The 17,716-nt window shown below is 43.8% G+C and overlaps 1 protein-coding gene across 2 annotated transcripts in view; it reads right to left on the minus strand.

Moving 5' to 3' along the window:
- TMEM132D (transmembrane protein 132D) overlaps positions 1 to 17,716 on the minus strand; it is an 820,982-nt gene that overhangs the window by 97,327 nt on the left and 705,939 nt on the right. The gene's annotated exons all lie outside the window — the stretch shown is intronic.

The raw sequence follows: 17,716 nt of genomic DNA on the forward strand, positions 1-17,716 counted from the left end.
CAAAGGAATTCCTGGGAAGCCAGCCTGGCTCCCCCTGCATGGCACTGCTACATAGCTGTATCTAGGACTGGCAATCTCTGAGCTTGATGTCATGCAGAATGGATGATAACTCCTATTATTAACCACTTTTACTTGGTTGTTCTGTTATCTTCTATCTGATTGCATCTTAAATGACACATTCCCCTCTTAGCATGCAAATACAATGGGACAAGCTACTTCATCGATTTTTTTGTTTATCTCTATATTTCCATCATCAAGACGAGGGGCTGAGCAGAACTTCATCAATAAGAGGGGATTCAAGAAGCACTTAAATGAATGAATGAATTGTACTGCAGGGGCCATCTCATGCTTTGAGCATCTGTGTATAACATCTTCACATTTATTTTTATTTTTTCAAAATGCCATGTGTCTAAACACCACTTCCACTATTCTACCTTTTATTCTTTTACAAAAACACCCTTAAGCTTCTAAGCAAAATATTTGCAATCCCAGTTTTGATACGTTACTTATATTTTCTAACACATTACATCAAATACATAAATGTTCTATTTCAACAAGATCTATTTAGCACCTGCAATCGTCACGCTTGCTGTGGTTCTGATCATGTCTACACTTTTCAGATGCCACACTGGACCACGGCCAGGGCTTAATTGGGTCCAGGCAGTCTGACTTCTTTGTGAATAATCATAAAGTCTCCAACTCCCTTTCTCATCTAGAGCTGCTCCTTCCAGGTCAGGGGTGAGGCAAAGAGGAGGAGCTGTTCCCACATGCTCTTACCATATGCAAACTGTGAATAAATAAAAGATGATGAGATCTCAGGCTGGCAGCAAAGGTCCTTGGAGCAAAAAGTAATTCACCAACAGAGTTGGGGTATGAATTGCAGTGCAGAGAGCAAGCAAATAAGCCCCGAAAATATTTGTTGATACAGGCACACCTTGGAGATATTGTGGATTTGGCTCCACTGCAAGAAAGCTTATATCTCAATAAAGAGAGTTACAGGAATTTTTTGGTTTCCCAGTGCATGTAAAAGTTATGTTAACACTATACTGTAGTCTACTAAGTATGAAATTGCATTATGTCTAGAAAACAACACTCATGCCTTAATTTAAAAATATCTTATTGAGGGCCAGGCATGATGGCTCACACCTGTAATCCAGCACTTTTGCGGGCCGAGGCAGGCAGATCACTTGAGGTCAGGAGTTTGAGACTAGCCTGGCCAACATAGCAAAACCCAGTCTCTACTAAAAATACAAAAATAAGCTGAGTGTTGTGGCGCACACCGGTAGTCCCAGCTACTAGGGAGGCTGAGGCAGGAGAATTGCTTGAACCTGGGAGCCGAGATTGCACCACTGCACTCCAGCCTGAGTGACCCAGCGAGACTCCAAGTCAAAAAAAAAAAAGTGTTATTGATAAAAATGCTAATGATAATCTAAGCCATTAACAAGTCATAATCTTTTTGCTGGTGGAGGGTCTTGCCTTGAGGTTGATGGCTGCTGGCTGATCAGGCTGGTGGATGCTGAAGTTTGGGGCGGCTGTGGCAAGGACTTAAAATAAGACAACAATGAGGTTTGCTGCATTGATTGACTCTTCCTTTCATGAATGACTTCTCTGTAGCACGCGATGCTGTTTGATAGCATTTTACCCACAGCAGAACTTCTTTCAAAACTGGAATCATTCCTCTCAAATCCTGCTGCTACTTAATGAACTAAACTTATCTAATATCCTAAGACCTTTGTTGTCATTTCAACGACGTTCACAGTATCTTCCCCAGCAGTAGATTCCATCTCAAGAAACCACTTTCTTTGCTCATCCATAAAAAGCAACTCTTCTTCTGTTCAAGGTTTGTCATGAGATTGTGGCCATTCAGCCCCATCTTCAGGCTCTACTTCTAATTCTAGTTCTCTTGCTGTTTCCCCCACACCTGCACTGACTTCCTGCACTGAAATCTTAAACCCCTCAAAGCCATCTAGTGGGGCTGGAAACAACTAAGTTCTTCCAAAGCCCTGTTCATGTTGATATTCTGAGGTCCTCCCATGAATCACACATGTGTTTAATGGCGAATAGGGAACCCTTTCCAGAAGGTTTGCAATTTACTTTGCTCAGGCCCATCAAAGGAATCACAGTCTCTGGCAGCTACAGCTTTACAAAATGTATTTCTTAAGTAGTAACACTTGGAAGTCAGCATTACTTTTTGCTTTGTAGGCTGCAGAGTGGATGTTGTGTTGGCAGGTGTGAAAACAAGATTCATCTCGCACATCTCCATCAGCACTCTTGGGCGATGAGGTGCATTGTCATTGAGCAGGAATATTTTGAAAGAAATCTTTTCTTCTGAGAAGTAGATCTCAACAGGTAGGCTTAAAATATTTAGTAAACCATGCTACAAACAGATATGCTGCTATACAGGCTTTGTGGTTCCATTTACAGAGCACAGGCAGAGTAGATTTAGCATAACTCTTAAGGGCCCTAGGATTTGGGGAATGCTAAATGAGCACTGGCTTCAGTAAAGTTACTAGGTGCATTACTCCCTGACAAGACAGTCAGCCTGTCCTTTGGAGCTCTGAAGCCAGGCACTGACTTCTTCTCTCCAGCTATGAAAGCACTAGATGACATCTTCTTTCCCTGGAAGGTTGTTCTTGCTTAGTGTAGCCTCCTTCCCCAATGATCTTAGCTAGATCTTCTGGAGAACTTGCTGCAGCTTCTCCATCAGTACTTGCTGCTTCACCTTGCACTTTTATATTGTGAAGATGGCTTCTTTCCCTAAACCTCATGAACCAATGTCTGCTAGCTTCCAGCTTTTCTTCTGCAGCTTCCTTGCTCCTCTCAGCCTACATAGCCTTGCTCTGGATTAAGCTTTGGCTCAAGGGAATGTTGCAGCTGGTCTGATCTTCTATCTAGGCCACCAAAACTTTTTCATATCAGCAAAAGGCTATTTCACTTTCTTATCATTTGTGTGTTCACTGAAGTAGCATTTTTAATTTCCTTGAAGAACTTTTCCTTTGCATTCACAACTTGGCTAACTGAGGCGAGAGGCCTAGCTTTTGGCCTATCTTGGCTTTCCATCTGCCTTCCTCACTCAGCTTAACCATTTCTAGCTTTTGATTTAAAGTGAGAGACTCTTCCTTTCATTTGAACACTTAGAGGCCACTGTATTAATTGGCCTCATTTCTTTTTTTTTTTGAGATAGAGTTTCACTCTTGTTGCCCAGGCTGGAGTGCAATGTTGAGATCTCGGCTCACTGCAACCTCTGCCTCCCAGATTCAAGTGATTCTCCTGCCTCAGCCTCCTGAGTAGCTGGGATTACAGGCATGCACCACCACACCCAGGTAATTTTGTACTTTTAGTAGAGACAGGGTTTCTCTATGTTGGTCAGGCTGGTCTCAAACCCCCGGCCTCAGGTGATCCACCCACCTCGGCCTCCCAAAGTGCTGGGATTACAGTGTGAGCCACTGCACCCGGCCTGGCCTCATTTCAATATTGTGTCTCAGGGAATAGGGAGGCCCGAGGAGAGGGAAAATGATGGGGGAATGGTGGGTTGGTGGAGCAGTCAGAAGACACACAACATTTATTAAGTTTGCCATCTTCTATGGGTGGGATTTGTGGGGCCCTAAAGCAATTATAACAGTAACAGCAAAGATCACTGATTGCAGATCACCATAACAGGTATAATAAAAAAGAAAAAGCTTGATATATTGTGAGAGTTGACCAAATGTGATACAGAGACATGAAGTGAGCACAAGCTCTTCGAAAAATGGTGCTGACAGACTTGCCTAACACAGAGTTGCCGTGAACCTTCAATTTATAACAAATGCAATATCTTGGAAGCAGAGTAAAGCTAGGTAAGCCTATATAAGATTAATAAGCCTTGGATATAAGAAAAGTCTTCAAAATGGGCTGTTTTCAGCAAAACTACTTTGAGATGAAATATATGATACTTTGTACTCCCAGAAATATTTCTTACCTTGTACCTAAAATTTATAAAATAGGATATTCCCTAATGATAGGTTATTTCTCATATAGGCTTAAACAGCCTCTGTCTAGCTGGCTCTTTTTGTCCAAAGTCTCGCTTTTACTCACCAAAGATTTTCAGCCTGAGGGATTCTTCATCTGATGAGTGGATGATCTTTATAACACCTTCAGCTTCTGACTCTCATATTGCATTAAACCAATCTTCTTTTGTGATTTATGTTCACGCCAGTGTTCAATTCTAGCACCTTCTCCTTCCTGCATTCTCAATTTCCTCTCAGATTCTTTTTATCTCGAGAATACCATTTTTGTAGCTAAGTCATAGGCTGTCACTTAGCATTTATGAACTGAGAGGTAATGCATGTGATTACTTTATTTTTGTGAATATCCATAATGACTAATGCATTGATTGGGTCCTTAGGATGGAGTCTCAACTTCTAGCCCACCCATCCCCCAGTTGCCAGCATTTTTAACAATCTGCATGTGCTGAGGAGGTGATGAAAATCTGTAATCGTTTTTCAGGGTTTTCAGATGTTCCGAAGAGAGACAGGAATATCTCCAAATTGCTCAAATTTTGGAGTAATTTTAAGTTGCGGTTCAAGAAAAGAGGGAAATACGAATTTATTTTAATAAAAATTGGACCAGAACAAACGTAGCCTGGTTACATAAATACTCAGCCAACATAATAATTAGGGCATCTGAAATAACGATGCCCCGCTTTTCTTTATTTTATTTTACCTTAAGTTGCAGGATACATGTGCAGAACATGCAGGTTTGTTACATAGGTATATGTGTGCCATGGTGGTCTGCTGCACTTATTAACCCATCCACTAAGTTCACTCCCCTTGCCCCCTACCCCTCAACAGGCCCTGGGGTGTTTTGTTCCCCTCCCTGTGTCCATGCGTTCTCATTGTTCAACTCGCACTTATGAGTGAGAACATGTGGTGTTTGGTTTTCTGTTCCTGCGTTACTTTGCTGAGGATGATGGTTTCCAGCTTCATCTATGTCCCTGCAAAGGACATGATCTCATGTATTTTTATGGTTGTGTATTATTCCATGGTGTATATGTACCAAATTTTCTTTATCCAGTCTATCATTGATGGACATCTGGGTTGGTTCCATGACTTTGCTATTGTAAATAGTGCTGCAATTAACATACATGTGCATGTGTCTTTATAGTAAAATGATTTATATTCACTTGGGTATATACCCAGTAATGAGATTGCTGGGTCAAATGGCATCTCTGCTTCTAGATCCTTGAGGAATTGCCATATTGTCTTCCACAATGGTTGAACTAATTTACACTCCCACCAACAGCGTAAAAGTGTTCTTATTTCTCCACAGCCTCACCAGCATCTATTGTTTCTTGACTTTGTAATAATCACCATTCTGACTGGCATGAGATGGTATCCATTGTGCTTTTGATTTGCATTTCTCTAATGATCAGTGATGTTGAGCCTTTTTTCATAGGTCTGTCAGCTGCGTACATGTCTTCTTTTGAGAAGTGTCTGTTCATGTCCTTTGCCCATTTTTTGAGGGGGTTGTTTTTTTCTTGTAAATTTGTTTAAGTTCCTTGTAAATTCTGGATACTAGACCTTTGTCAGATGGGTAGATTGCAAACATTTTCTCCCATTCTGTAGGTTGCCTGTTCACTCTTATGATAGTTTCTTTTGCTGTGCAGAAGTTCTTTAGTTTAATTAGACCCCATTTGTTAATTCTGGCTTTTGTTGCAATTGCTTTTCACATTTTTGTCATGAAGTCTTTGTCCATGCCTATGTCCTGAATGGTATTGCCTAGGTTTTCTTCTAGGGTTTTTATGGTTTTCGGTTTTACATTTAAGTCTTTAATCCATCTCAAGTTAATTTTTGTATAAGGTGTAAGGAAGGGATCCAGTTTCAGTTTTCTGTATATGGATGCCCTGCTTTTCAAGAGTGATGTGGTACATTGGAGTAAAGGGAGCCCAGGATTCGACACCAAGGGCCAGGGTTTGAAACCACCACTTATTGCCAATTTGGTATTGCGTATGTCACTTACAGTATGTATCTCAGTTTCCTTATTTGTATTACAAATATTTTAAGTGAAAAGGTTGTAAGAGAAAATTATTCCAAATCATGTAAAGTTCTTATAAATGAAATCATTATGAAAAGGCCCCATCTCTACTAAAAACACACAAACAAAAATAACCAGGCATGGTGGCACATGCCTGTAATCCAAGCTACTTGGGAGGCTGACGCAAGAGAATCACTTGAACCTGGGAGGTGGAAGTTGCAGCGAGCCAAGATCACACCATTTCACTCCGGCCTGGGCAAAAACAGCAAAACTCCATCTCTAAATAAATAGGCAAAGCCATCTTGCTGTTGTACCTACTTAGCCTGTGTAGCTTACATAATTTATTACTGATGCAAATGCAATGGTACTTTGTCCATCTAACTTCTCAGAGTTAGTGTCCTTAGTTTGCAAAATTTATTTTTTTATGTCCAAAATCCTTCTAGGTTTAGTAGAGTTGAAACTCTTATAGGGTTTAAGACGTGAAGTAAAATGTCTGGCAGAGTCCACATTACCCTTGCATACTGCTTACTCCTCACCCTTGCAAAACATCAAGTGGAGTCTGGAGTAATTCCAACATATGTGTGCTCCCTTCCAGTGAACACACTGGTCATAGTTTCCTTTGGTTGAACTTGGGAGCCACTGAGGGGGCTTATGTTCAAGGACCACGTTGCGTGGAACTAGACATCTTCAAATGCACATGCAGAGAGATGTTCATACCTCCAGAGTTATCTGAGAAGGGAGACTGTCAGGAGGAGAGCAGATTTCAACTCCATTCTTGCCTTTGCCACCAGGTATCTGCTCAGTGTATGAGTGGTTGCAAAATCTCCCTAACTGTTGGGATTATTATTTATCTCCCTGTATATCCCACCCCCCAAGCTTATGTAAGCAATTGGATTCCCACAACAAATTTACATACAGTGTGACTCCACCATACTGTTTAGAAGAGCAGGTGTAATTATTTCACTGAAGAACAGAGGGATGTAGCCACCATTGGGTTGCCATAGGCTGTTGTTGGGACCCGTAATTCTAGCTCCTGGAACTTCAGGAAATTTTCCCTCTGCTTGGCCAAGGCCACAGAGGAAGGCAAATAGCAAGAAGATGGTCTTTCCTTCTCTGATCTAGGGAGGGGACTCCTTGCCTCCTGGGATTTGCAGAATCCTCCCCAAATTGCTTTGATGGCTCTCGCTACCACACAACACTGCAGAGAATAATTACAGTGAATTAAAATCCACTTCAAGACTTTTGCCAGGGCCTCTGAGAGGACATGAAATGTCTTCCCGTTGGTAATTAACTTCGCTGAAGGGCAGCCAACGAGAGCAGGCTGGGCATCACTTATCACAGGTGGGAGGACCAAGTTGAGTGATTAACTCCTAAGAAATAGAACTCTGTCCCTGGCATATGCCATGGGCATTGCCCAGTGACAGCTGTTAAGAAGTAAAGTGCCAGGCATGGAGGTGTATTTAGTCTGAGAACAAATGCTGCGATTTGGGAAAGATCCTGTTGAGCATATTGGAAGGGAAATGCAAACACAGCCAGCCAGGACTGCCCCCAGCTGTCTTGACCGCGCTTCATGCTGAGAACCTGCTCTTTGGTTTGGTGCATGGCTTGAAAATTCCTTATGGATGGAGGCACTCACAGTGCTGAAAAGTAACAGGCTAGCACAACCACATAAATTTTAGAAAATGGGGAATTAACTAGACAAAAGAAAAAAATGAAAATATTTATAAGTGGAATTACAAGTAAGAGTATCTCATTCTTGCTTATGACTTAGATTTTGAAGTCAGTGCGTTCATCTATTTTAAAAAATCACCAATATTTATTGGGGCCTAATGAATGCCTAATGAGATACATCCCCCTATGGGCTATGTCGTCAATAAAACAAACAAAAACCCAGCTCCAATGAAGCATATATTCTACAGAGGGCAGGGAGACAATAAACAATCACTGAAATAAATCAGCAAATTACATAGTATGTCAGAAAGTGATAATGATAGGGAAAAGTAGATTAGGATGAGGTGGTTGCCAGTGTTTGGATGTTTAAAAGTATATGTGGCCGGGGTGATTGCTCACACCTATATTCTCAAAACTTTGGGAGGTCAAGGTGGCAGGATCACTTGAACCTGGGAGTTCAAGACCAGCCTGGACAACATAGTGAGACCCCATCTCTAGAAAAAATGAAAAAGTCAGCCAGGCATGGTGGTGTGTACCTATAGTTCCAGCTACTTGGGAGGCTGAGGCGGGAGGATTGCTTGCACCCAGGAGTTGGAGACTGCAGTGAGCTATGATCGCACCACTGCACTCCAGCCTGGGCAATAGAATAAGTAAGTTCCCTGACTCTTAATTTTTTTAAATTTTAAGTTCTGGGTACATGTGCAAGATGTGCAGGTTTGTTACATAGGTAAATGTGTACCATGGTGGTTTGCTGCTCAGATCATCCCATCACCTAGTTATTAAGCCCAGTGTCCATTAGCTATTCTTCCTGATGCTCTGCCTCCTCCCTCTGCACCCTCTGATAGGCCCCAGTGTGTGTTGTTCCCCTCCCTGTGTCCATGGGCTCTCATCATTCAGCTCCCACTCATAAGCGAGGACATGTGGTGTTTGGTTTTCTGTCCTGCATTAGTTCACTGAGGATAACGGCTTCCAGCTTCATCCATGTCCCTGCAAAGGATATGATATTGTTCCTTTTTATGGCTGCATAGTATTCCAAGGTGTGTATGTACCACATTTTCTTTACCCAGTCTATCACTGTTGGACATTTGGGTTGATTCCATGTCTTTGCTATTGTGAATAGTGCTGTGGTGAACATACATGTGCATGTATCTTTATAAGAGAATGATTTATATTCCTCTGGGTATATACTCAGTAATGGGATTGCTGGGTCAAATGGTATTTCTGCCTCTAGGTCTTTGAGGAATCACCCCACTGTCTTCCACTACGGTTGAACTAATTTACACTCCCACCAACAATATAAAAGTGTTCCTTTTTCTCCACAATCTCACCAGCATCTGTCTTTTTTTTTTTTTTTGTGACTTTTTAGTAATAGCCATTCTGACTGATATGAGATGGTATCTCATTGTGGTTTTGATTTCCATTTCTCTAATGGAGATCTCTGACTCTTACAAAATTAATAAATTAAATAAAATAACATAAAAGCACATGTGATTTTAAGGAAAAACAAGAAACATAGGCCTTCTTAGGGTGATATTTGGGCAAACACTTCAAGAGGTTAAAAGATGGGGGCAGTAGAAATTACTGCTGAAAATCACTTAAACTGCTTTTACCAATTATAGTAATATGATGTGGTCAATTGCAAAAATGGCCCCAAATTCCTCCATGCCTATGTATACATGCTTTTGCAACCAGGAGCTTTACTGATTCTCCATCAGGAGGTGAAGTCTATGTCTGCACTCCTTGAACCTGGGTTTGGCCAGGTGGCTGCTGTGGGTCAAAGGAACACCAGCAGATGTAATACAAGCAAGGGGTTACAAAGCACATGTGCAGCGGGGCTTTTGCTTTCGCCACACCCGGGACTCTGGGACCACTGTGTGAATGGCCCAAGCTAGGCTTCTTGATCATAAATCATACAGCCACAAATCACACCCACACCAAATGGGGCCAAATGCCAGCTGTGTGAAAGAGGACATGCTGCTTGGGGACTGTAGACAAACAGATGAGTGAGCCCAGAGTTCAGAGTAGAACTGCCCATCAGCGTACAGAAACGGGATGTTCAAAGTGTGATCTCAAAGGAGGATGGAAAAAGCCATTTGCAGAAGCAATGGGATGGGCAAGGGGTTAGCAGGAGGAGTGATTATCTATTGTATTGCTCCAACAATGAAATAAGCTTGAGACCCAACTTTGCAGATGTGGGGAAGGGTGGTCCCTCCAGAGGTAGCCTTTTTTTTGTTTTTTGTTTTTTTTCTAAGAAGGTCAAGGTGCAAAGCGACAGCTGTAAGGAGATTCCAGAGCCTCCCCAGTTTGGGAGCCAAGAGACAGGGGATCCCTGGTGTCTCTTCTGTGGGAGACAAGGGTGATGGAGTAATTCTCTCCAGTTTTTTCATATCCAGAGCTGCAGGGCGATATTGCTGCTGCTACTTTAACTTTTATTCCACTAAGGCTGGTAGGCAGTCCAAGGGTAGTAAAATTGCTTCCCTATGGAAAATGAACTCACAACGAACCACAAAATTCACGGACTTTTCTACTTTTCAGTGCTCACAGAGAAACTGGTTATTTATTTATTTAATGAAATGTGAACTTCGGTTGGATGATGGTCTGACAGCTTTTATGTTGTCACCAGCTTCAAAAAAGTGACACCGGCCGGGCCCGGTGGCTCACGCCTATAATCCCAGCACTTTGGGAGGCTGAGATGGGTGGATCACATGAGGCTGGGAGTTCGAGATCATCCTGGCCAACATGGCGAAACTCCATCTCTACTAAAAATACAAAAATTAGCCGGGCGTGGTGGCTGGAGCCTGTAATCCCAGCTACTCGGGGGGCTGAGGCAGGAGAATGGCTTGAACCTGGGAGGTGGAGGTTCCTGGGAGCCAAGCTCGCATCACAGCACTCCAGCCTGGGCCACAGAGCAAGACTCCGTCTCAAAAAAAAAAAAGAAAAAAAAAAGTGACACCATGGAGGTCAGAGCTGCTGTCATAAATGGCAGAATCTGGCCTGCTGGACACCTGCCACATGCTGGGACTTTGACCACTCTCTATGGACCATTAACCCAGTAAGCACAATTCAGCGGGTGTCCAGTGGATTTGTAAGCAGCACAGATAGTGGGGAGGAGGAGGAGGAGGAGGAGGAAGCAGTCTGCACTTCATATTTGTTCTCACTCTGCATGATTTTCCTGGGGAATCAATCCACTCACATGGTGTCCATAGCCAATTTACAGGATTGCAACGCCCAGCTTTCCATATGCAGTCTATGGTTCCGTGATGAGTCCCTGCCTCACTCACGTACATGGGTTCCTGTGTATGCATTTATTCATTTGCTCACATACTCAGTCATCCATTCATGTGTGTTTTGTTCAATGTTACCTACTGAGCACCCACTGTATACCCTGCAGGGTTCTAGCCATCAAGAATATGATGAATACGAGACAGACACAGTCCTTGCTTTCACGGACCTTACGGGAAACATTTCAGGCCGTGCTAAGATTTGTGAAGGAGATTATGGGGTTGAGTAAGAAGTAGAGTTAAAGAAGCAGGCAGTCAGGAAAGGCCTTTTTGAGAAGGTGATGTTTGGACCCAAATGACACGAAGGAGGCCATTTCCAGATCTGCAGGAAGAACCTTCCAGACAGGAGAAAGACAGGGCTAATTCCCTAACTCACTTCCCTTGTCTCCTCTTTCATCAGGAGTTGGCCTCTGATGGCCAGTGTGGCTGGGATGGTGAGCAAGGGGAACATGGTACGAGTCTGGGCCGGGGAGAGCCATAGGGGCCAGGTGATGCTGAGCCTTCCGGGCTACAGAGAGGAGTCTAGAATGTTTTCTTGGTGGGATGAGAATATTTAGAGAATTTCAACAGGGGTAGAGCATGATTCGATGGAGGTTATGGGGCCAGGAGAGGAGATACGGAAACCAGTTATGAGGATGCTGCCATTATCGGGGATATGAAGGTGGTGGCTGGACTCAGGAGTCGCTGTGAAGATGGGGGATGTGGACAGATCCAGGAAATGCAACTGGCACCTCATACTCAATTCAAACCCAAGTAAGTCCAATTTTTCTCTCCAGATTTGCTCCTTCTTTGGCTAAATGGCAGCTACTGTTCTCCGTCCTGTCTCCTGAGCCAGGCTTCTGAAAACAATCTGAAATTCCTCCTCCTCCATTTCTTCCAACATCCAATCAGTCATCAAAGATAGATTCTATTTTCCCCAGGCCTCTAAAACACACCCCCTTCTCTCCATCTCTACTTTATCAACTCTTGCCCAGACAATTGCAATCACATCCGATTTGAGCTCCCTGCCTCTGGTTTCACCCTGCCACACTCCGCAGGGCAGGCTGGTAGGAGAGAGACTCAGGAAGAGTGGACGCTATAGTGCCATGCAGAAGGGAGCGTGCTGGCAAAGGAGCGTGCTGGCAAAGTCACCTCTTCCTGGAGAAAAGTTGGTTGTGTTTTCTGTGAAGGCCCTGGAATAATTGGACAAGTCCCACCCATCTGATGGAGGCTAATCTGCTTTTCTGAGTCTATGGATTTAAATGTTAATCTCATCTAAGTACACACCTTCCCAGAAATACTTGGGATGATGTTTGACCAAATGTCTGGGCACCGTGGCTCAGTCAAGTTGACACATAAAATTAACCAACACAAGGGAATTGGATCTTCCAGTTGTTTATCTGCTGCGGAGAAACAAATCACCCTAAAGCTTAGCGGCTAAAACAACCACCACTGTATGATTTCTCAGGATCATGTGAGTTGACTGAGGCTCCTTTGGGAGGTTCTTCTGCTGGCCTTCGCTGGAGCTGCTCACAGGGTGGTGGTCAGATTGCAGCAGGTGTGGCAGGGATGGCTGAAGGCTGAGGCTCCTCTCTCTCTCTCTTTGGGGCTAAATGAGGCTTCTTCATGTGGCTGCTGGCTTCCAAGAATGACTGCTCCAAGAACAAGCCCCAGTGTGCAAGCACTTACCAAACCTCTGGTTGCATCACGTGTGTTCATATCCCTCTGACCAAAGCGGGCCAGGCCACATGGCCAAGACCAGGGTCAATATAAAGGAGACTCCGGAATGGCACAACCACCAGCAGGCCTGGTTAGTCTGGAACAGCCAAAGTGACAGTCTACCATACCAGTCAACACATGGCTGAGCCAAAGAGTCCTTCATGTCACAGGGGCCTATTACAGGTGAGAGTGGCCGCTGTCGAGGGATTGCTCCTAAAACAAGAGCCTGCTCATCCGTCATTATCTTCTGCCTTTGGTCAAAGCTCTCTGTGGCCGAAAGCCATTTCTAGCCTTGGTTTTCAACTCTGTCTTGTGGGTAGGAGCTCAACTCACCCTTTCCTGCAGCCCAGGCGTATTTCCTTCTTCACGCCACCTGAGCTCCTAGACAACAGGATTTCTAGAAGGAGCCTTGCTAGTGTTTTGGGTCTGAGGTTGATGCCAACGGTCTTTCAGCCACACGGGACTTGTTTTGTTTTTTAACATGCATTTGTTGCGGCTATCTAAAAGATGAGAGGTTTTGCCTGAAAGTCCGCATTTCTGTTTTCTCTTGAAGAGTCCCTAGGTCTAGTAGCACTGGGCCAGTGTCTTGTCAAAGGGATGATTCTTTGGAGCTGGGTGGTGGCTGTCCCCTTGGGTAGGGACGCAGATGATTCTTTGGAGCTGGGTAGTGGCTGTCCCCTTGGGTAGGGACGCAGATGATTCTTTGGAGCTGGGTGGTGGCTGTCCCCTTGGATAGGGGCATGGACGATTCTTTGGAGCTGGGTGGTGGCTGTCCCCATGCTGTCAGTTCAACAGAGACCCAACCACTCACTGTTGTCTCTGAAACAAAGGTGCCTGTCCATTGTTTCTTGTCATTGCAGTAATGCTGTGGCTTCCTTTCAGAAGGGGCAAATCTTTCTGTGGCCATGTTTCTACCACAGTGAGAAAAAAAAAGCTAGGCTGGGAGGACAGTGTGTTCCTTAGGAACGCCCTGTGAAGACCCACTATGTCACCCACTCATGTCACCGGCTCACCCCTGTCACCACCAAGTCTGCAGTTTCCGTTAAGACAACATCTGATCTAGGCCAGGTCTCTGCAGGCCACCCGCAGCAGCCATGCAGGCGGAGGGGCATGGGGAGTCTCTTCTTACTCATGCTCTCACTGTCAGAATTCTTTACCGCTGATAAATTACCAACATCAACCCAGAAATCGGTCACCTTCCAAGAGGGCCTGCCTGTGTGTGCATTTAAATAGAGGCTGGAGTTTCGCAGAGCTGTTCTCATCCACAGGCTGTCCTTTGTGCGGGCTGTTTACAAACAAAACAGAAAAGCGCCTGCCTACGGGATGGGGTTGATTTCTGGGCCGTCTGGCTGATCTCAGCAGCCTGTCGCTCCAGGGCACATTTCATGGGATTCCCATACTCTATGGGACCAGCCCAGAAGGGCCGGGGTGGTGGATTTCGGGCTGGGGTGAGTAGCCCACACTGGATTTAGTCTCTCCGTGGCTATTACAACACGAAGTTCACTGCACTTCAGGCACAATCCACTCTCAGAAGATACAACTTGCGCTCCGGTGCCTGCGGCTGTTTTCTTTGTTCGGTGTTCCTGTCTCTTCCCGGTTGCACGGAGACCATTAATCTAGTTGCGGCGCTGAGCTCTGATCCCACGGGACACACTTTCTCTTTCTTAGACAATCACCTTTGGCTGTTTCATCAGAAATGTGATATTCTGGGTTCCAGGGTAAAGAAAGGACGAGTGTTTGGGGTGAGGATGGGGGTGGGAGTGTGTGTTTCTGCTTCAGGCTCTGGGCTCAAGAATCATGACCCGAGCTGGCCCCAGAGCTGAGTCTCACATGAGAAGAGAAGGAACTAATTTGCTAAACAAACCAAACTGGACCTAGGTGGAAATTATTTCACTAAATCTCAAGTCTAAAACCAATTATCGTGAGCCGAGCTGAACCTGCGCTGAACTTATTTTCTAAAATTCCAGAATATTCTCTGAATTAAACTTGCTGCTGAACTGAAAGGTTAGAATTCCCAGTTCTCCCTCCAGGAGAGAAGATCCTGGAGACCATCTGTATGACCTCACAGAACTACAGCAGAGATGAACAGACCATCCAGGGCGTGAGGACCCTGGCATTCCATTCCAAAACACATCTCTAAGCTTTCAAAGAAATGAGATTTCTGTGATCTGTCATCACCAAGAATAAAAATGTAGCAGTTACAGAAAAAAAGAATCCTATTTTCAATTCAAAAGAACTTTTGAAAACAAAACAAAATAAAACAAATAAAAATGGGTGAAAACAAGTGAATGCATGTTAAATTCCCGACTAATTTGTCCACCCATAAAGTGAATATTTTTCCCAGTTGTTTAGAAAGTCAGTGGTTTACAAAGTCATCAACAGAAGATGATTTGTTCTTTTATTTTTCATCACTTTTATTTTATTATTTTATTTTAATTTTATTATTTTTATTATATTATTTTATTTTCATCTGGCCTACAGAACAATAGATAATTTAGTATGACCAATATTCAAAATTGACTTCTCAAAGTTGGTTATTTTTCTTTAGGAAATGTTAAAGTTTTATGTCCATATCTTATCTATCTGTCTGTCTGTCTCTATCTATCTATCTATCTGCCTGTCTTTTATCCATCATCTGTCTGTCTGTCTGTCTATCTATCTATCTATCTATCTATCTATCTATCTATCTATCTATCATGTTTTTCTCCTTACTAGTGAGGTTAAGCCACTTTGCTTTGAAATGGAGTGCATATAGAACTTCTGATACAATCCAGAGCCCTGGAAATGTTCTTGTTTTAATAAAGTTCTTTTGCTCTGACAACACCCTGGAAAACCTCTAGTTTGAGTTGCCAAAAACCATACTTTCTCAGATCTGCTGGAGGGTTGCACCAGAGAGTCAGAATGTGGCTCTGAGCTCCTTGACCCCTGCTGACCACAGACCACAGAGATGTTTGGATTCTGCCAGACCCTTCCATTAGGAGCCTCTGACTGTTCCGCTGCGGGGAGTCCACCCAAGGCCCCCATGGGGATGCTATCGTCTCATCTATTGGCAGTGCAGAAGCCTCTGCACATGTAAAATTCAGGTGAGCAAAAGGCCACCTTGGTGCATCTCCAGCTCACATCCTGCTCCTCTGGAGTCCTGTGTAACTTATCCAGGTTGGCATCTCCCTTGGCAGCCCCTGCAGAGACCCCTCAGCTTTGCCTCCTTCTATGCCTCTGCTGATACAAGGACTCTGACTGTCATCCCTCCCAGGCCCCCTGGTTTCCTTGAGTTCCACTGAGAGGGGTCCAGATGTCCTCTATGTAGTAGAGGGGGCCCAGGCTTTACTTTCTTGCACCTCCCCACTTGACCCTCTATACCATTCTCCAGTTTTCACTGGGCCCCTTTCCTGGCTTTTCCTTCCTTTGCCTCCTGGGTCATCAAGCGCTGTGCTTATTTGTGACGGGCAACCCTGTGAATCCTGGAGCCAGACTGCCTGGGTTCAAGCTTGGGCATATGACTTCACTTCTTTGTGCTTCAGTTTCCTCATCTGTAACACAGAACCTACCCCATAGGGATGTTACGAAGATGAAATGAGCTAACACATGTAAGTGTTTCCAACAGTGCCAGGATCAGAACAATCACTCCGCAGGAGATTTAGCATTGTAGTCATTCTTTGCTAAACGATAATAGCAACTACAACGTCATTGTGAAAGTGACAATTCCATTTTTTCAGAACTGATTTTGTCTAATGCTAACATTTCAATTACGAAATTTAAAAAACCTAAGTAATACATTTTAGACACACTATTTTTGCATATTATAAAAATATGAGGTAAATCATAAATTTCTAACATAATGCATATTGAACACCTATTGTCAATTTAATATAAATAATTAGCTGCTCTGGGCTCTCCTACTTCTTTGATCTCAATCCCCTCCACCCAAGAGTATCTGTGTTCTACTTCTTCCCAGGCACACGGCTAGCCTGGGTTTCCCAGCCTCCTTTGCAGGAGCATCAAACACTGTGTGTGGTTTTCCACCAGAGGGCGATAGAGGAGTCCTAGGGGGATGGAGGAGCCATAAGATGGAAAGAGCTTGGATCCCTGAGTCACCAGGTGGAGGAAGACAAAAAATACTGATATTGGACTGTTATATAAGAGGTAAATCAACTCCAATTGTGTTAGGCCACACACAAAATTGGGAGGATTTATTTGTTACAGAAGCAAGCCTCTCCCTAACAAATACAGGGGGAGGAGGAGGGATGGGAGAACATTAACTCAGGATAACAGCCAAGAACTTGGAGATAAGGTGAGTCTGGGAGGACTTGGCTGAGGGTGTCAGGGATGTGGTAGTGGAAGAGCAGGGGAGAACCAGAATGAAAGTCTGAAATATTATTACTTAAGAGTTACTTAAAAACTACCACAGGTTATCATCCTGTATCACAATTACTAAGCCAGTCATTTAATGTTTTCAAATTGTAATGGACCCAGCTGTGCAATGGGAATGTGTCTTCTTTGTACTGCTGCGTAGTCACAGTCAGCAGGACGTCCTATTTCTCACCTCCTTCTAAGAAATGGTAAGTCATTCTGTGGCACTGGAACTTCCCTTGTTCCTTTTCCTGTGGAGTCATCCTTCCAAATAGGACAAAACGAAGCAATCACACATTTCCACAAAGAGATTTACCTGCACTTACTGCTGACAGAAACAGTTTCTCCACTCTTATGAAGTCGTATAGTAAAGAAGTATTTTCTGGCCACTTGTGTGTGACCCTCACTGTCACCCTATCCTGTATTATTACTTACTAATATGTTTCTTTACACCAACTACTTTTACAATTTAGTCTGGTCTAAAAGAAGAATATTCGTGAAATCATAGTTGGATGTACCAAATATATGTTGTCTTAACATGACGCGGTAGACTGACAGCAACAATGGCTGCAGTTTTAATCTCCCTCCCACAGCCCACCCATCCTCATTGCAACAGAACTCTGCAGCTTCTTCCAACAAGAGTTGAAGACTGTTTTCTATCCCTTGAACGTGGACATGGAGACAAATTTTGGCCAACAGACTTG

The sequence above is a fragment of the Pan paniscus genome, chromosome 10 (genome assembly GCF_029289425.2).
Source record: "Pan paniscus chromosome 10, NHGRI_mPanPan1-v2.0_pri, whole genome shotgun sequence".
NCBI classification, from domain to species: Eukaryota; Metazoa; Chordata; class Mammalia; order Primates; family Hominidae; genus Pan; species Pan paniscus.